Source organism: Adiantum capillus-veneris, chromosome 5 (genome assembly GCF_014529385.1).
Source record: "Adiantum capillus-veneris isolate H3 chromosome 5, ASM1452938v2, whole genome shotgun sequence".
NCBI lineage: Eukaryota > Viridiplantae > Streptophyta > Polypodiopsida > Polypodiales > Pteridaceae > Adiantum > Adiantum capillus-veneris.
In genome coordinates this window covers 83,018,084-83,038,858 of record NC_140935.1, presented here as the reverse complement: position 1 = coordinate 83,038,858, position 20,775 = coordinate 83,018,084, and the positions used below count along the sequence as shown (strand labels likewise).

Genomic DNA, 20,775 nt, shown 5'->3' with positions numbered 1-20,775 from the left:
CCTACGAGCCGGAAAAAGCTGTGACGTGCAAGTAGAAGGGAAAAGCGTCAAGTCAATCTATTGGGCTGCATGTAAGTAAATTTCAGCAAGCTCGCTGTTTCTTCCAGAGTATAGATGCATAAGCATAAGGAGTTTTCCGCTCGGTTCGTAAGATCCTCATAACGGTAGGGACGCCGGTTCATAAGAATAAAAGGATTCAGTAAGAGGTAAGCGCCCTGCTTCCTCTCAGATAGAAAGAATATAATTTCTTCCTCTCAGCTGAAGGATCGGAAACGGAAGGGAGTCCCGGTTTATGTGCTTGTAATGAAAGATTCCCCATCAATAAAGATTATCTTTTTAGGGTGGGGACCAACCCATCTTTTGGTCCCCAACGTGTTGTTTGTCTCTTGAGTATGGATTAAATGTGCATTTAAGTGTGCACTAATTTTAAATACGAACGCTTTCGTATTTGTGACAGACTTCGCGTCCAAGGAAAGCAGAGTTGTTTTGCAAGAAGAGGATTCTAGGAACAGGGATGTTATGCCTTGAAACTAGTAGGTGAGGTCCAGAATCGATAATCTTAGTTCTCGAGGAGTCAGAATAAGGAACAGGAGTTTCTTGGAATAAGGTTCTGCCCTAGGAATAGGAAGCTGAGGCTTCCAAGAACCATCAAGTCTTATCCTAGAACGAACGTGGTAATATGTTCGGTTCAAGTGCTTGTATAGACTTCTCCTCAATAATAAAGATACTATTACGGGGGGGGGGGGACCAACCCATCTTCTGGTCCCTAGTACTGTGTCGATCTTCTCACTCTCTTTCTCTCTCTCTCTATTTCTCTCTTTCTCTCTCTCTCTCTCTATTTCACTTAAATTCTATTTATCCAAGTATATTTTAAATTGCTATGCACTCCCGTTTGTGACTGTGGTATCAGAGCATGGTCTCCTCTCTTTCTCTGTAAAGGAGAACAACTTTGGGAAGATACGGGAAGAAGCCATGACAAGCCAAGAGAGAAGTAAGCATGCGGAACCCTAAGCCCTGTACAAAAAGCTCGCAGAGTTGGGAAATTTTTTCTCTCTGTGAAGAAGTCGACAAGACTTGGGATTCTCTGAGAAGGCGACACGAGCATGATGCTCATGACCCTAGAGAATCCAAGGAGCGAAATGCTCTAGATCCTTCAAAACCCAGAAAATATCCATGAACATCAATCCAAAACCATACCCAAGAAATCCTATCATTTCAAGAAGGAAATGAAGAAGGTCTCTAGACCTCAAAACATTTCAGTCAAGTTTGATCTACCTTCATAAGTTTAGAATAGTCTGAACTCACGAATTATAAAAGGGAATAAAGCACTCATAAAACTATAAAAGCACGGAACACAAGAAAAGAAAAGAAAAACAAAAACAAACAAACTAAATCACTTTGTTTGCTATGAAACAAAACTAGATAAAACAAAACATTATTAACTTAAAAATGTTTTTAGAAAAGGCATGTGTAAAATAAGTAGACGCAACTTACTTGGCTTAAAAAAGTACTCAACTTTAAGCAAAAAAGAATAAGACATCTTTAAAACTTAATCTTAAAAATCAAACTTCACACAACTTCTAAAGGAACACATTCTTAAGTCCTCAAGTAAGCTAAATACGAAATCGAAAAATGAATACTACTACAAACCTACGAAGAGCAAAGAACCAAACTTGACAATATGTGATCTCAACTTCGCTGCTTGTCCAAACAAGAAGAATAAGATTATCACCTTTATCATGCATAGCTTGGACAACACCTATGACATCCCTACTCACGTCGTCAATGCCCAAGAGTAGGTGCAGGTTTGTATAGAGGTCATCCATGCTTTGAACGTACTCTACAAAACCAACGAGCTAAGTTTCTATCACCCTCCGGAGGTGATGGGCATACTCAGCCATGATAAAGGCTAGCATTTGTCAAGCTATAGTAAAAATACTAAAAGCGCTAAAGATCAAAACAACAACATAAGGTGCTATTAAGTCAAACAGTAAGTGGGCTTTTTAGCTCCCCACTTCTATTGAATTTACTATTGATTATCTTGAACATTCCAAAGGAAGAAATATTAAAAATAAACTTACTACGACGCAAAAATGAACGAACGTTTTTCATGATTCTTTTGAATGAGTATCCTTTTTCAACTAGTAACGAAATAAGATATCAAGATTGAACAACAGAAGCAGATTTACTAGAACAAAGACGAGAAAATCTAAATAGTTGAGAGCAAATGACACCGTACTTAGCTAAAAAAGAAACGTTTGAAGAAATGTAAGGCATACGGATGATATTTAGATTTGCATATTCTGGTTCAAAGCGCTTATCATAGATATTTACTTCTAATCCCAAGGGAGTTTGAAAAATCTTAAGGTCTAAAAAGGCACAACAATCACTATTTGTGGTACAGTTAAGTTCACAAAACTCCTTGGGATAAATTTCTCCGCCTACAGAACTCGAATTCAAGTACATAAAATCTTGAAAAGAAGGAACGTCAAGGACAAAAAGATCATCAACAAAGCGTCTTACATTGCATAACTTGTGCAAAAATATTGGGCAAGTGTTAGCAAGGACAAGACGCTCCATAAAATCAAACTCATAAGTAAAAAGATAGAAATTAGCAAGAAAAACAGCACGATTGGTGCCCATAGGGATTCCAATTGTTTGCTTGAAAAGAGAGTGGCCGATGGTTATATATAAATTGTCCAAAAGAAAATCTAACCAAGATATGATGTCAATGCCATCTACAATCGTGACGAATCTCTTTCTTCCTTTGTCTACATCTATATTCTTACTTTTTAGCCATAAGAAGTCAAAGTTCAAGGCTGACTTTTCTACTAGCAATGCCTTCTACCTATCCTTCTCAAGCTTGTACGCAAAAACTTTTGAAATAAGAGACTTGACTCTAAATTTAATGTCCTCCAAATTTAGCTTTGTGTATAGCGTTGTAAAGTCAAAAGTTTGGAGACACAAAGGAGAAGATTTCTCCTTAAGGCTTCTTGAAGAGTTCAAAAACTTTAAAGCAGGAATCACACCTACTGAATCATTTAAAATCCAACTTGAATCAATAGGTACGTCTGCTTTCTTTAACATATTTTTCCACAATTCATTTACGCTAAGTAAAATGGCTTTGAAACAATAACTAAGCCATTTGGAAACCTCGGTCAAAGAGGTATTACAAGAAGCAGCTATAAATCTAGGCTTTATAGGGTTCTTGTGGAACTTCCAAACGGTATATAAAAAAGCCTAATTTAAGCTGGCACTTGAAACCAAAAGTCTTGATATTTCAAGATCCCTCTTGCATTGATAGATCACAATCATTGTAAGTCTGAGAGTTTACTTCACCTCACAAGCATTCTAAATAGAACTTTTTGCATGTGACAACAAAGTTATTAGAGCACTTATCTACGTAGGAGATTACAAAATCACGATGAAATTTCCTAAGGACATCACGATCAGAAGAAGATAAGCTATTCCTTCCTGAAGAAACGTTCCTAGAGCAAGATGCTAATTTCAAAGAAGCTTTCTTGAGGACTACAGACTTCCAATGGGTAAAAATACCTTGAACTCCTAAAGACTCTTCAAACTTTACTACGAAACTAGAAATTCCTTTCTCTATGGCTTTGAGAAGGCAAGAGTCGTTTGAGGAAGGGAACCTATATTTAGTACCTCTTGAGAAAAGGTCGTTCAAGGAATCCGAAGGAAGAATAAAACAATCGGCATTAACTACATGACCCAAAGCTCCATTTACGTAAAAAGAAAAGGCAGTTTTACTACAAGGGCAATCAATACTTGAGATTGCTAGCCTTTTTTTCTTTTTAAAATTACGTCCTATGTCACTATAGTTGAAAGCTTTTTTTCCTAAAGTTCACATATTTGAAAGCTAGGACGGGATGATTCCATATCTTTCTCACACAAGGAGGGAGAGCATCCAAAGCTTCTTGAGATCTCAAAATAGAGCTTAATCCAATCTTGTCTAAGTCAGGGGAGGTAAAGATAGTTATCAACAAATCTTTCTTTCCAACCAAGGGATTTTTCAGACTAGGACACTTGGACTTCAGAAATTTACCTAACAGTACTCGAAGTTAAGTACTGTGAGACTCTCTTAGCTCCAAATCTTCATAAGAGTAGTTCTCAAGGGTATACAAGAGCTTAAATAGGATCCTTATATTATACCTTTCAAATAATTTATAAGAAAAAGAACCCGATTCCATGGCTCTAGACAGGTAAATCAATCTCCGTTTGAAATCTCTATAAGCAAAAATTCTATGGTTAGAAGGGTCATCACTCTCAATTCTAGAGATTAAAGCCCTAGGGAGACCTTGTACTCTACTAGAAATAGTGTTGTGCAAGACAACTGGATTGATTTCAGGGATAGAAGGTGGATCTGAACAAGAACCTTTTGGAATCCGAGTTCTTTTAAACTGACTTGAAGGGAGAACTAACTCAGGTTTGGGATGCCTTCGCCAAAGCATAGGTTTCTTATGGTAAATTGTCTTATTTTTACGTAAAGAAGACTTTCCTTCCAAGTTGAAACCTTAGGGAAAAAAGTATGCAAAGTTCTCATCCAAAACAACTCTCAAGGCCACGCTGATTTATAGAACTCTTTAGAGTTTCTAAAATTACCCTCTATGTGCTCAATGGGAAAACAACGGAAAGACTCAAAGCCATGTTTTGTTATTGCCACATACGAGGGTTTCACACTTTCACATACGGTGCTCTTACTTTGAACTTTTCTCGCTTCTCTTACATGTTCCTGAAAACGGACAAAAGTTGTTCGAAAGGTTTGGCAAACATACATCATAGAACTATCATGAATACTATAAAAAACATAAATAACTTGAGAGGTATGAACCGGACTTAAAGGACGATATACCACAGGATGTTTTTTCCTTAAATGCCTCAAACGATTGAGGGCTTTTATGGAAGAGCTTGTGTAATGAGTACTAACTAAGACATTCTTGAAAGAAGCCCAACGAATAGGACCATCACCAAAAACATGCAAATTCTTCAAATTAGACTTGGCTAAAAACTTAAATCTTTCTTGATACAGATTATGACTACTTCTAGCTACTGAAAAGAAAGAAGGGTCGAAAAGACATACCTGTGAGTCATCAACATTGCTGGTTGAAGCTGAAGAAGAAGTAAAAGTGTTTTTCATTCAATCCTATGTTAAACAACATCTATTTCAGGCACGTCTTGTAGTCGTTCCTTAGCACACATTTGAACTCATTCTGCTGCTGCAAAAACGTTGTCCTTGCTGGTGTTAAAAACGCTGTTTTGTTGGTTTTAAAACGCTCGTTTCGCTATATCGAAACGCTGGACTTGCTGCATCCAAAAACACTGATCTGAGGGTCTTCACTCGCTGGTTTGCTGAGCTACAAAAACGTTGAAGTGCTGGCTCTAAAAACGCTACTATGCAAGCTGGGAAATGCTTTAGTTCAGTGCTGAAAAACGTTGTTGTTCAATGCTGAAAAACGCTGTTGTTCAATGCTGAAAAACGCTATTGCTCAATGTTGAAAAACGCCAAGTCTATGGGGCTGAAAACGCCAGGACCTTAGGGACCTTGCTTGAGAGAGAGGGAGAGATGCGTGTTGCAAGCATGTTGCCTGTGCACTTCTTCCACTTCTGCCAGATAATGCTAGCGCTGATTTTCTTATATATTGTCTTATGCAAATTGCCCTACCCAGTTCCCAACAAAAGTCACTTAAAAATAATAAGTGAAAAATGTCAAAAATAGGGAAAATAGGTTTATGCACTGTAAAAATGCTCCTGATGGGTTCTGATGGAAATCTGATGATCATGTTGTGTGCAACCTGAAGATATGCATCTACTCTAAGTGTCTGGACATGCACGGTCTGCGAACAGACTCACAAAAGTGCCAGATCACTTCCTAAGCTAGGCTAACTGACTGAACTGAACCCATGTCGTGAAGTAGCTTGTCCATGTGCACATAGGGTTAGATGTATCGCGTGACACCCCGCAAAGGTGGAACAGGTACGTAATTGAGATTTGCCCAAAACTGCATATGATGTGCGTTCTTTTCTTGGTTTATATCAAGCATATAGTTCGTACATAGAGAATTTTGCACGCATTGACGCACTTATGACTGATGTTTTAAAAGGGGTAAAGACTCACCGTCAGCGCGTAGACTTGCCCAAAGCAGCCGTGGAGGCTTTCGCAGCTCCCAAGGTTGCGGTGACAGAAGCACCGTGTCTTATCCTTGCCTCTTGGGATGACCCCTTTGATGTATGAACGGATGCGAGCAATGTTGCCATAGGCGCTTTGCTTCAGCAACATGGTCGTCCCGTAGCTTTCCTTAGTCGGAAGCTCAATAGTGCAGAAAAGAACTATTCAGTTTATGATAAAGAACTTTTGTCTGTCATTCACTCTCTTAAGCATTGGAAGCATTTTCTTTATGGTAGAGAGTTTACAATTCGCACAGATCACCAAGCGCTCAAGTGGCTCCAGTCTATGTCTAGTGCACATTGGACTGATCGCCAAGCACAATCAAAACAATTTTTTGAGCAATTTGGAGGTTTGATTGAGTATGTGCCTGGAAGAGCTAACCCTGTTGCAGATGCGTTAAGTCGCAATGGACAAATTTTGGCTCTTGAGTCAAGCTCCACAGTTTCTATTCACGGTGTGTCTTGCGACAGCATGAAGAACCAATATGCGGATTCCGAGTTTGGTAAGCAATGGTTGGAAGCTCTTGCTTCACAAGGGCCAAGCAACTATCTCATTCGTGATGGTTTGTTATATTTTCGTCATCGTCTATGTGTGTTGCCCTCTCTCAGGCCAACCATATTACATGATGCACATGATTCTCTCACGGGTGGGCACAGGGGAATGAACACCACTTTGGAAAAAATAGAAAGATTCTTTTATTGGCCTAAAATGCGAAAAGATGTGCTTCGTTATGTCACACATGCACTATATGTCAAAAGGTAAAAGCTCCTCGGGGTAAGCAACAAGGCCTCTTGCTTCCGCTGCCTATTCCCGATGGACCTTTTCAAAATATTTCCATGGATTTTGTGACTAACCTTCCACCTAGTTTGCATTCAAGGAACACTCAATGTTTGACAATTGTTGCTCGTTTCAGCAAGTTTTGCATGTTGATTCCTTATAAGGCCACAGAAGAAGAACCGAAGATCATCGATGAAGCACAAGTCATGGAGCTGGAGAAAGTATTGTTGCATCGGTCTCGACATGGTTCGAAGAAGCAAGTGAGACAATACTTTTTGAAGTTCAAAGATCGCGGAACCCACCAAGCAGTGTGGGTCCACGAAGAGTTTTTCAAAGATTACCCAGAGTTGTTGGCAGACTACAAGGAAGCCATGCAGCTCGGTACCAGTACCTCACTTTAAAAAGGAGGGGATGTCACGTGACACATCTAACCCTATGTGTACGTGGACAAGCTACTTCATGACAAGGGTTCAATTCAGTCTAGTCAATCTAGCTTAGGAAGTGTCCTGGCAATTTTGTGAGTCTGTTCGCAAACCGTGCATGCCCAGGCACTTAGAGTAGATGCATACTACTAACACGGTGAAGACCTCATGGATGTTCCTTGCTTTGTTGGTCTACTCGAAGGCTATGACTTCTACAACAACGGTCATACTTTCCGATGCATCCTCTCAGCTGTTCTTTACCTCACCACACTCCATTACTTTCCCGAGGGGGATTTCTCCTATCTCGCGACTTGCACTTGCAGACTCTCTCTTGGATATTTTGTCTAGACCCAGGTGGTATGCGCTCCCACAGGTTGACTTACCCTAGGATCTCCTCCGACTCTTTTGTCCGATATTGTGTGTTTGCCATGGAACAACAGATCATATTACAGCTTATATACCTCCAAGACGACTCTTCTACCGGAAGATTGCAGATATTGCGGTCTCTACATGGATGGATTGCTTTTCCTGTCATCTTGTCTACTATGGTGGACGATGCCTTCCCTATTGAGCCTCTTCTTCCTGCTCTTCCTCCCTCTTCTGCTCGAGCTTCTTTGACTTGGACCTGCTACCGGTTTCCCACCTTGGCAGCTTCCTCTCCTTGTGGTCAAAGTGTTCCTCTTCAGGGCGGGTCCCCATGTCTTGTCTCCTGCTGCTACACTTGGTTCCTCCATCTCAGTGGTGATCATCACCGATGGGCTATTGGACGCTCATCTTAAGCTACTTCCTCATATAAATCCTCTTCAGTGACTTATTCTGTAGCTTGCCACTTCATCAGCTTCCTTGTGTGACTTGATCAGATTCACCTTACCTTCGGTCATCATCACATTGGTGTTGTACGGATTGTCATGTTGTTTGGCTGGTGTCATCATCCTCTTCTTCGAGATTCACACCTTCTCCAGATTTACCAGGCGTGTTGCATTTCTTCCTCGACAGTTTCTCTGCATCTGTTGTTGAGGGGGGGTGTTAGATTTTCTTCATCTCCAGATGCTTCGCACACTGTCTACAGGCTCCTCACTTTCACATGCATTGGCCCTTGGTTGTGGGTTGGCCACCCGTACACTTGCTGTACAAGGATCTCATGCACATTTAGGATTGTTCAGCACATTGCCCACTTAGTTTTGGTCACTTCTGTTTTGATCACTTCACATTCTCCCATTTATATTGGAGGGTCATTTATTAGGTAGGGTGATTTATTCGGCATTTGCCCGACCTGCCCCTATTCTCCTATATATAGGAGCAGGGGCACCCTCTTTTCCATTGTCTCATCATTGTACATGTTCACCATCTAGAGTATATTGGCTTGCCACCCTTTCACCATCTCTCTCTCTCTCTCTCTCTCTCTCTCTCTCTCACCATTGTCTCTTTCTCTCTCTCACCTTCCGCTGCACACTCTGACAATTATGCGGGGGTCCGTACTGCTACCATGTGTCAGTGTGCGTCCGGGATCTGCTGCCATGTGTCACCAGTTTGTGACAGATTAGATGGGGACAATTACCCTATGTGGGCTTATATGATGCAACATGTTCTTGTGTCAAAGGGCGTTTGAAACATTTTGTAGGGCATTGATGTACGTCCTGGTTCTGAGGATACATGCGATGCTGAGGATGTTGCAAGTCTTGCTGCAAGAATTGCTACTGTCGTAGTTGTTTTGCCTACGGCTGAGCAAGCTCGTTGGGATGTAAAAGATGCGCAGGCTCATGCATTGATTGCATTGTCTGTGAAGCGCACTATTACTCCCCACATTCGTTCAACAAAATCTACAAAACAGGCTTGGGATATTTTGGCTGGTCTTTATGCAAGTCGCAATGAGGCTAAAATTGTATTGCTGCGTAAAGAGCTGGAGTCGAAGATTATACATGAGAAAGATGATATGGACACTTTCCTTACTGGTGTCAAGGATATCAATGAGCAACTTATTTCTGTAGGTGAAGTCATTTCAGACAATTCCCTTGTGCAGACTGTTCTTGATGCCTTGCCAGATTCTTTTTGCTAGTACTTAGAGACTTATGACCCAAGGAAATCCTGAAGTTGTCAAGTTTGATGCATTATGCACATTGTTGTTGCAAGAGTCACTTTCAAGAAAAAACAGGACTAGACAGCATGCAGTTGAACATGCCTTTATTGCTGCTCAAAGAAAAGGTGGTAACAATAATGTAGCCACTTCTCATGGTTCTTCTGCGAGTACTAAATCACGTGTTTCTAATGCTTCTGTTGGCAACAATTTGTATGGGAATTCTCGTGAAAAGGGCAAAAAGAAGAAGCGTTGCCACTATTGTAAAGCTAATGATCATTTGATCAAGCAGTGTCCTAAGTTGAAGGCCAAAGAGGCTAAGAAGAAAGAGGCCGGTTCCACTACAAATGCAGCTATTGTTGAGTCTTTTGTGAAAGGAGATTGTGATGCTGATGTTGATGCAAAATGGGCTTTTAGTGCAGAGTGTACCTATAATCCTATTGTCCATGATGCATACATGTCAATTGCTGCAGATTCACATGTGTGGTATTTTGACAGTGGTGCTACAAAGCACATTATCTCACATCATGATTTGTTCACCTCTCTTGAGTTTGTCCCTCATGGGAATTCAGTTACTTATGCTTGCCTCTTATTCGGTTCACGGAGTTGGAAAGATTATGCTTATGTCACAAGACGGACACCATGTGCCATTACAAAAGAACAGACTGAACAGACTTTTAGCACTTCAATAAAAACAGAACTAAGAGAGAGAGAGAGACGACTCGCGACACGGAGTGGCGGAATTCCACCCCAAGGAGTATTGGCCCCAAACCTTGGCGCCCCTTTCAGTATTTCTTTATATTGCATCAACACAGTACAAGCCGGTACTCCAGACTCCGCACCTTCTCCTTCTCCACGAAGCATGCTAGAGAATGAGCCCTAGCCTCATATTCAAAGGCCCTAGGCCCCAAAAGCAGTTTTTTCATGAAAAGCCTTTTAACTCAAAAGCTCCTGGTCCAAAAGCAATGCCAAAAAGCTGCCAGCGTAATTTACGGAAATCCATACAGCCTGCCACATCATCAGCCAGCGCAATTTTCAAAAATCTGCCATGTCATCAACAGCTACGCAATTTCTTGTGTGTGTGTGTGTGTATGTGTGGGTCCTGCTTTATTTCCTTTTATGTCACTTGGGGCCCCATCGGACGAGGTCCCCATAAGTTGGCAGGACTTCTTCTTTTGTTACTTGTTCTTCTTAGGGTTTAGGCCCCTCGGCCGGCATCTGCAAGTTGACTCCATTCTTTAGGGCTTTGACACATCAACAGTTTGTTACATCTCCCCTTCTTGAAAGAGAGTAATCGCCCGCGATTACAGCATATCTGCAAAACAACTCAAGTTAGCTCAAAAATTTCCGAGGGACAATTAGTTTGCTCTTTTTGTTAAAAAGTTTGCTTCTCCTTTCGGCTCTTTTGATCAAGGAGTTAGCTTCTCCTTTCGTCCAAATCGGAACTCATGATATTCCGGCGTAGTAAAATTAGCCATCACACCCAGACCGTACTCATCTTCCACGGGTGTCTTGATGCACTAAAATTACAAACCCATGCAATCTCATCCAATTAGGAATATTCAGTAATTGGCACATCACGATGCAACACAAATGCTTACATATGCATGTTACAAGACACAACAAACAACGCCGTTGAGCACTCCCCCGAGACAAACGGTCTGCGGTATGAAGCTACTCAACGACTACCTCATCACTCCCCCCCGCAAATAACCTAGAAAGGTCCGGGCCATGAGCTCAGAGGACTGTACAACCAAACGTTCCCCGAACTACAGTCTACGTCGCTTGGAGGTTCAAGCATACAACCAAGCGCTCCCCAGGCATCGACCTACGTCGTTCGGAGGTTTTCTAGCATACAACAGAACGCTCCCCACGCATCGGCTTGCGTCGTCCTGAGGTTCAAACAATACCAAAACAGTATTTCTCACTTCTCCACCAGGGAGTAAAATCACCAATTATTAAAACCATTATTAAAACCAAAGTCAAACAATTCAAATCGGCACCAAGACAAGTTTAAAACAGAGAGCATCCATTTCAAACAAATTTCAAACAATACTTTCTCAAACAATGTTCAAAAGTATCTAACTAGAAAACAACTAGAGAGGTTATTCAGGGTTTTGTTTGGACAACTGTAATAGACTTGGACACTCCAAGTCAAGAATCAATCACGACAACACCAAATAACCACTTCAAAACAATTCACAGTTCACAATAGATTTGCAAATGGCCCAGCGGAGTTCCGTGCCTAGAGATGTTGGCCCCAAAGACTGGCGCCCCTTTCGGTATTTCTTTATGTATTAATCAGTGTTCAAAGTACAAGAGTGGATCGGGTTCTCACTCTCAAACTCTGCGTCCAGATGCTCTACAGATTGTGAGCCCTCACCGCTTATTTATTGTTTACAAGGGATGCCAAAAGCAGAGCCCCAAAAGATTCAAATCAAAAGCAAAATCTCTCTCTCACAAGCTCTCTTGAGCTTTTAATAAAATAAAGCAATGGAGTTCTCTCTCTCTCTCTCACACACAATTGCGTAGAGAAAAAGCTTGGTCACTGGCTGCTTTTCCCAGCGCAAATCCCGCCGCTTTTTTCGGGACTACCGTACGGTGCCACATCAACAAGTCAGTGCTTTTTTTGGGAATTCACCTTGCTGCCCTAGGGTTAGGGTTAGGGTTAGGGTTAGGGTTTTTGGCAAATTTTAGGGTTTGCAGGTTTTAGGGTTAGGGTTTCCAAAATTAGGGTTTTCAACAGCAGTCAGGATTAGGGTTTCCCGCATGCTCTCGGGCAGACACGTCATCGCTTTGTGACAACAACCGAACTTTGAGGACAAGGGGCTTGCCCTTCTACATCACATTGATGGTTCGGTTCCGGACCTAGAGAGTTGCATCATTCTTGTCGTGCCGAGGCATGCCCATGAGAACGTCGCAATTGCCCAACTCCATAATGTGGAAATCGGCTTTTCCATGATAATCTTGTATAGTCACTGGAAGTGCACCAATGAGTGGTACCACTTTCTGAGTTTGCCTCGTGGCTAGCTCATCTTCAATTTCTCCACTCTCTGCATCATAATCAAAGTGCATCTGCTTCAAGAATTCTAGATGGATGAGGTTCTCCATAGCTCTGAGGTCAAAAAAAATAAGGGCTTTCAAGCCGTTGACTTTTCCATAAGCTCTGCATAATTCATTAAAACTCTCGAGGTGTATACCATAAATATCGGGTACTAGTCCAATAGTAGGTCTAGCCTTCTTGGCCGGAGGTGGCCCCGAGGATCTGTCTGACGTAGGAGCAGAAGGTTGCACTGAGGACGTCAAGGCTCGCTCAAGCCATGTATTGAACGTATGCCTTGTTTGGAAACATTCGAAGCATCGGCCTTCTTGTAACAAGGCGTCTCGTTGACGTTGTGTCAGACGAGACCGTTGAGGTTGGTTTTCACGAGATTCCCAAGAATTTGTTCATTGTTGTCGGGAGTTCTGGTTAGTGGCCAGAGATTCTTCTGTGGTAAACTCCAACTTTCCTTTCATGAGCTTGTAGCCGACCGCAGCATGGTCCATAAGCTCTTGCATGGTAGAGACTTGCTTGGAGAGACAATATTCCTACAATGGTGATGGTAGTCCAATGGTGTAGCGCTCGCAATGGTCCTCCAAGGGAATGAACTTAAAGAAGGACACCGAAAGGTACACGTCGAGAAACCTTTGGTTATAGTCATCCATGGTTTCGGTGGCAAGCATTTTCGAGTTGCCCCACTCTGCCAAAATCCGGACTTCAAACATCGAAGTCATATAACTACGTGCAAAAACTTTCTTGAAAGCTTGCCAGGTCCTTGGAGCATGGGGTTGTGTCGCGATTGAACTCCACCATTGCATAGCATTATCGGATTCTTCTATATAGTTCCCCAAAGCATAGATCTTGTCGAATTGCTGTAGGAACTGCAATGCTTTCTTGCGATCTTTCACCCCGGAAAAAGTGAAACTGTCGTACCACCATCTTTGAAATCTTTGGGTTGGCTAGGCGCATATCCCGGGTATGGATAATAAGGGTATCCATATGGGCTCCAACCATTGTAGCCTAGTGGCGATGGTGGTGGAGGTGGGGGCAATGGCCGTGGCAAAGGCGGTTGCATTGGATCAGGGTCAGATGGTTGCACCATATTCCTAAAGACTCCCCCGATCGGAACAGACGACTGAGAAGGTTGCCGGTTGGAAGCTCTTGTAATTTCTGCTGCCGGAGGAGGAGGTACCACCTGGGGCATCAGAGGCGGTAACATGTAGCTAAAAATTTAAAATTGTTGAAAACTTTGCAGCATCATAAGATTTTGCTGAGGATGCCGCGAAAGAATGTCGTGAAGCTCGTTGAGTAGAAACTGCAAATATTCTGCTGAATCCATGAATTCCAAGTCTTGGGTTCTTTTATGGCTTATGCCTTGTAAGACACAGCGATGAAGACGAGAGCGCACACGATGCGCGATGAAGTAAGGGTGGGAGTGGCTAATAAGTTCGGGGTCGGAGGCCGATGATACCTCAAATAAAATTCCAATAGCTCTGTCTGCTCTTTTGTAGGACCGATATGCTTTCAGAAAAGCACACGCCTGATGCTCTGATACCACTGTCACAAGACGGGCACCACGTGCCAATAAAAAAGAATAGACTGAACAAACTTTTAGCACATCAATAAAAACAGAACTGAGAGAGAGAGAGAGAGAGAGAGAGACGACTCGCGACAAGGAGTGGTGGAATTCTACCCCAGAGAGTATTGGCCCCAAACCTTGGCGCCCCTTTCGGTATTTCTTTATATTGCATCAACCAAGTACAAGCCGGTACTCCAGACTCTGCACCTTCTCCTTCTCCGGGAAGCATGCTAGAGAATGAGCCCTAGCCTCATATTTAAAGGCCCTAGACCCCAAAAGCAATTTTTTCATGAAAATCCTTTTAACTCAAAAGCTCCTGGTCCAAAAGCAATGCCAAAAAGCTACCAACGTAATTTACGAAAATCCGTACAACCTACCACGTCATCAGCCAACGCAAAACGCGAAAATCTGTATAGCCTGCCACGTCATCAGCCAACGCAAAACGGGGAAATCCGTACAACCTACCACGTCATCAACCAACACAATTTTCAAAAATCTACCACGTCATTAGCAGCTACGCAGTTTCTTGTGTGCGTATGTGTGTGTGTGCGGGTCCTGCTTTATTTCCTTTTATGTCATTTGGGGCCCCATCGGACGGGGTCCCAATAAGTTGGTAGGACTTCTTCTTTTGTTACTTGTTCTTCTTAGGGTTTAGGCCCCTCAGCCGACATCTGCAAGTTGACTCCATTCTTCAGGGCTTTGACACGTCAGCAATTTGTTACAGCTTACTACTACAAAGTAGTCAAATTTGTGGATGGCAGATGTACAGTACATGATCTCAGTTTCGGTGATGAAATTGTTGCATCTAGCATCTTATGCTGTGGGCTATATAAGCTCACTTTGTATGAGAAGTGTGGACAAAATTTTGCAAATGCAACTGTGGACTCAAAGGCTATTTCAGATGCAAAACTTTGGCATGCACATTTTGGACATCTAAATTTTGTCAGCTGCGTTTGCAAAAATTTGATATGGTTGCTTCTTTGCCACCTCTTGAACAACCTGTCAAACATGTTTGTGAAGGCTGTATTTTGGATAAGATGCAACGTTCGAAGTTTCCAAAGGATGGTTCAGTTAGGGCCACATGCAGGTTGCAGCCTGTGCATAGTGATGTTTGTGGGCCCATGCAAACTCCGTCCTTGGGCAATTACCTTTACTTTGTGACTTTCATTGATGATTACTACAGGCATGCATGGTTATATCCGCTTAAAGCGAAGTCCGAAATTTTTATGTGCTTCAAACAATTTCTGGCTATAGCTGAAAATGTCTACTATGGGCACCCTTTGTTCCGATCGAGGGGGGGAGTATATGTCTCATGAATTTAATGCATTTCTGGCTAGTCGTAGGATAAAACACCAATGTATAGTGCCTTATACGCCTCAACAAAATGGTGTTGCTGAGAGGAAAAACAAGTCACTTACAGAAACGGCACGATGTACAGTCAAAAGTCAAGCTTTGCCGCATTCGCTTTGGCTTGAGGCCATCATGTATGCCACTTATGTAATAACAAGTTTCCTACAAAAGCTTTGCAATCTATTACTCCATATGAAGCATGGCATGATAGAAAGCCTTCTATTGAGCACGTGCATGTTATTAGTTGTTTGACATATGCTTTGGTGCCACAAACACAACGAAGAAAATTGGATGATAAGGCTGTCAAATGTATTTTTGTTGGTTATAGTGCTGAAAGCAAAGGTTACAGGTTGTATCATCCGCAAACAAAGCGTAACTTTGTCTCACGGCATGTTGTGTTTGTGAAAGATTCTCTTCAGCCCTTGTTGTCATATACTAGAGACAGTAATGTCAGCTCACAAGACATTTATGACACTTTGTTGCCTCTTTTCTGTGGTGGAAATTCAAATGTAAATTCCAATGAGGCAAATGTACAACTTATGGGGGTTTCTGAAAATGTTAGAGATCAGCCTATTATTGATGTAGATGTACATGATGTACTTGATGAGGAAAGGGTTGAAAATGAGCAAGCTAGAGGTATGCCTAAATGGCTAGTGCATGCTTTGCATGACAGTAAATTGAATGCACCTTTGTCTAGTCGTACTCGTTCAGGTTCTCGCCATGCATCTTATGCATCGGATTGTTATGCTTTGGCTGTGTCTAGCTTACATGACGTTGAGGAACCTCTATCTTTTGATGAAGCACAAAAATTCAGAAAATTGGATGCTGTCATGTAATCAGAATATGATGCACTTCTTGAAAATGACAAATGGACTTTATGTGATTTTCCTCTAGGTAAAAAGACCATTGGTACAAAGTGGGTTTACAAGTTGAAACGTAAGCCGGATGGTGAGATTGATCGCTATAAGGCTCGACTTGTTGCAAAGGGTTATGCACAGCAAAAGGCATAGATTATGAAGAGACTTTTGCTTCCACTTGTTGTATGACTACTGTGCGTTTTCTATGTGCATTGGCAGACATTTTGGTTGGGATATACATCAGTCACATATTGTTACTGCTTTCTTGAATGGTGACATATTTGAGGAAGTTTATGTAATGCAACCTCGCGGTTTTGTCAAGAAAGGACAAGACCCCTCCCGATTTGCGTTTGGAAACGCCGACTGGCGGCCCATCCTCCCCTCCCTTCACTCATTGTACACCCCCCCCTTCTCCTTGGTGAGGCAACATTTCAAAACATTGTTCCCTAGGACTCTCTCGGGGCTTTTGAGCAGCAGGGACGGTTCAAATGATTGCTCTCCTAGACGACTAGAGCAAGGAGATTAAAGCCCAGAGAGGGGTCAAACCGAGCCTTCGAAGGAGCTTGGTGGAGAGATTTATCACACGGCTTGGAGGAGTGCAGAGTGCTAGGCTTTGAGTGGCCAATTGGTGGGAGTTTCGAGCGGTTTCGAGTTCCATAGAGGGATAGCAAAGGGTGTGGAGCGGCTTGGCAGAGGCGGGGAAATTGGAGATCTTGCGGCTTGGCATTAGTAAGGCCACACTTGGAGTGCAAGAAGGTTCCCCAAGTTCCATATCTTGCAACTTCACCATGGCCCCGCATTGCTCAAGCTCCAACAACAAATTGAACGGGAAAAACTACGCTCATTGGAATTTGATTATGCGACTCTGGTTCTCACGGAAAGGCTTATGGGATGTTGTCGACGGCTCGGAGCCTCGTCCCACACGGGATTCCCATAACAGGTACACCCGTCTTCAAGATGAAGAATATCTCAAATCATGTGTCGATTGGGATGCGGCTAATGCAAAGGCAATGTCGGCCATTGCGGAATCTCTTACAAAGGACCTTTCTCCAACTATTCAGACCTTGAAGACTGCCTACGAAATGTGGTTCAAGCTCGTAGGTATGTTTGATCGGGATTCTACGATGCGAGCAGTCACCCTTCTTTGACACTTGTTTGCCATCCACTTTCCTCGAGGAAGTTCCATGCAATCATTCCTTATGAAGACTTCAGTTATTCATGATCAACTATCAGCTATGAAGAGTGCACTGATGAGTACCTATCTCACGAAGTTGTCTCGAGTATGAAACAGTGGCTAGGACACTACGGCTACAAGTCACGAAGGAAAAGCTGGAATTTGATGATCTCAGCTCTTTTCTCATTGAGGAGGAAGCCGTGTTGGTAACTCAAGGCAAAATTCAGATTTCTGAGACAGTGGAAGCACATGGTGAAGCACTTGCTGCTTCGGATTCCAGAAAGAGGACAAAGTACCGTTGTTACAAACGTGGAAAGCGTGGTCATTTGGCCAAGGATTGCAAATCCAAAGCAAAGACAGAGATTCTACAAAGGACAAAGGTAAAAGCAAGCAACAGGAGGAAAGCAGTGATAGTGACTCAGGGAAGGACAGCAAGGAGGCTGCTGGTGTGGTGGTGACTACACTGGCACAGACTCTCGCCTTCTAGTCACATAGAGACCGGTGTCACCACTAGCTTCAGCCAGAGAGAGGCTTGTGAGTGGCAGAGAGGGGCAAGCATTGCTCCCTATGATTGATTTGGACCCTTGTGTAGGAGTTCAAGTTATTGGTGTTTGGACCCGTAGGTCGACGTTCAATGCACATGCATCTGGTAGGGAACCAATCAGACGTCTAAAACACTATAGATAGGTGCACCAATTCATTGTTGTTGGTCAGATTATGGACAGGATGTGTTCCAACAGTTCATTATCTTGAAGTTTATATATTGGACGTGATGTGTTCACAATTCACGAATGGGGATTATTAGACGTAGTATGGTCTACAGTTCAAAGTTTCTACAAAGGCAACCGATGCTCAAGGTGGCGTTACTTTCAGGTACAAAGTTGAGGAGAGCAACATCGAGGTGTATCCAGTAGTACAAGGCCTTCTATTAGGGTGTCCATGGTAGCTTCTTCATCGACTTGGTCTCACTATTGATGTCCACTATGAGCTGCGTAGAGGGTATTAAAGTTTAGGCATCTCAAGTGAATTGCCCAATGTGATCCCATTATTTAGTTTGGATTTTAGGTAATTATTTTACATATTTGTCAAAGTCTTAGGTAGGGCAATTTACTTCTTGGTTAGGGCAATTTACTGGGATTGCTATATAAGCAACCCCTTGCCTCCATTGTATACACATTCAGTTATTCATTGCAAAGGTTGATTGGTTCAGGAGACTCTCTCTCTCTCTCTCTCTCTCTCTCTCTCTCTCTCTCTCTCTCTCTCTCTCTCTCTCTCTCTCTCCTTCCTTGGTCTCTACGCTTCCGCATCGTCAACTTTGACACTTCTCATTGTGGTTCTCTATGTAGATGATTTGCTGATCACTCAATCAAATGAGAGACATATTGCTGAATTGGCTGATTTGAATGCTACTTTCAAGATGAAAGATTTGGGGTTGTTGCATCATTACTTGGGTACACAGTTTAAGCAGTGTGATGGTGGTATTGCCTTGTGTCAGAAAAGTTACACAGAGACATTGTTACGTAACTTTGGACTTGAGGATTGCAAAACAATTCACTCCCATGGAAACAGGTTTGAAATCGAGTCTTCATGATGCTCGTGATCCTGCAGATGTCACTCTTTGTTGGATGCCTCATTTATGTATGCAACACGAGGGCAAATATTCAGTTTGCAGTCTCACAGGTCAGCAGATTTATGCATAGCCCAGGGTCTAAGCATTGGCACGCTATCAAGTGGATTTTTCGCTACTTGAGTGGCACTTTACATCTTGGCTTGTTTTATCCCAAGGGGGGATCATTGCCGCAGACTTACATGCTTTTTCGGACTCGGATTGGGCTGGTTGTTTTGACACACGAGTGTCCACAAGTGGTTTTTGTTTCATGCTTCACAGCTCATGCCTATCATGGTTGAGCAAGAAGCAACCTATTGTGGCCACTTCCAGTTGTGAGGCTCAGTACACGGTAGTCTTCACAGCTATGGTTGAGTGTGTATGGCTCAGACGCCTTATGGTTGATTTGAGTGTTGGACAGGACACTACCAACACTATCTACACTGACAATCAGAGCGCATTGGCAATTGCGAGGAACCCAGTTTTTCATGCTCACACAAAGCACATTGAGGTGCATTACCGCTGTGTTAGGGAGAGGCTCTCAGTAAGAGAGATCAGCTTGGCTTATGTGCCAAGACAGGAGAACCTTGCAGATCTTTTCACAAAGGCATTGTCTCGTGAGAAGTTCGAAGCTTTCTGCAAAGCTTTGGGCTTACTCCCCTTTGTGGACTGATCATGTCCTCACAGGGCATGGCACTTCCCTCTACTCTAGGCGCCAGCTCTCATTCACGACATCACTCCCATGGTGGGTTTGAACCATATACATGTGGTAGTGATGTGTGTGAGCACACTTAGGACCGCCGAGGCATTTTTTCCATAGTTACCCGGAACGCGGAACGGGAACGACAACGGGATCCCCGCGGAACGGGGGAACGGCTAGGGGTCCGGAACGGGAACGGCGCGGAACGGGAGGTTAAAAAACACCCAAATAGTGCATTTTTTAGCTCCTTGTGTTTAAATACAAGGAGTATTAGAGTGCTTTGACTCTAATACTCACAAAAAACTCGTTTTGAAGACCATTCAACCTTGCTATGACTAGATGAAGATGAGAGAGAGAGAGAGCTTGAGAGAGTGAGAGGGAGAGACTTGAGAGAGTGAGAGGGAGAGGGAGAGATTTGAGAGAGTGGGAGGGAGAGGAAGAGAGCTTGAAGGCTTGAAGCCTTGAGCCTTGAGAGAGTGAGTCTTGAGAGGGAGAGATCTTGAGAGTGTGAGAGGGACAGAGCTTGACCCTTGAGGATTAGCTTGTGGAGAGAAAGGGGGAGGGGGGTGCATTTTATGAGTCCTTGAGGCCTTGCACACTTCAAAAAGAAGCCCAAACATTTACTTCAATTTTTCCAATTTTTGCCAAATTTGTTTGTAGCCGTTGGCCGTTCCAGAGGCATTCCGGAACATTCCGGGGACGTTCAGGAACGTTCCGGAACGGCCATTCCGGTTTGCACTGGCCACTTGGAACGTCAGACGTTCCGAGACGTTTCGGAACGTTCGGAAAGGGAACTGCCCCCCGGAACGCCGGAACGGGGGCTAGGGGGCGTTCCCCGGTAACTCTGAAATTTTTTTCTCTCACTAGGAGGTTTTCTCCCCCGTGGATTGTATATACGCCCAGCACTCTAGGGCTATCTTATCTTTCCATTGCACACTAAGTAATACTCTCTTTGTTGTGTGCCTTGAGCTTCCTTCGTCTTCTCCAAGCTGTGTGTGTTTTCTTGCAACCCT

The 20,775-nt window shown here is 43.0% G+C and overlaps 1 protein-coding gene and 1 pseudogene across 2 annotated transcripts in view; both read right to left on the bottom strand.

Moving 5' to 3' along the window:
- The window catches only part of LOC147457617 (microtubule-associated protein TORTIFOLIA1-like), an 86,241-nt gene that overhangs the window by 63,364 nt on the left and 2,102 nt on the right, over positions 1–20,775 (bottom strand). The gene's annotated exons all lie outside the window — the stretch shown is intronic.
- On the bottom strand, positions 1,984–2,643 carry LOC147457618 (uncharacterized; annotated as a pseudogene).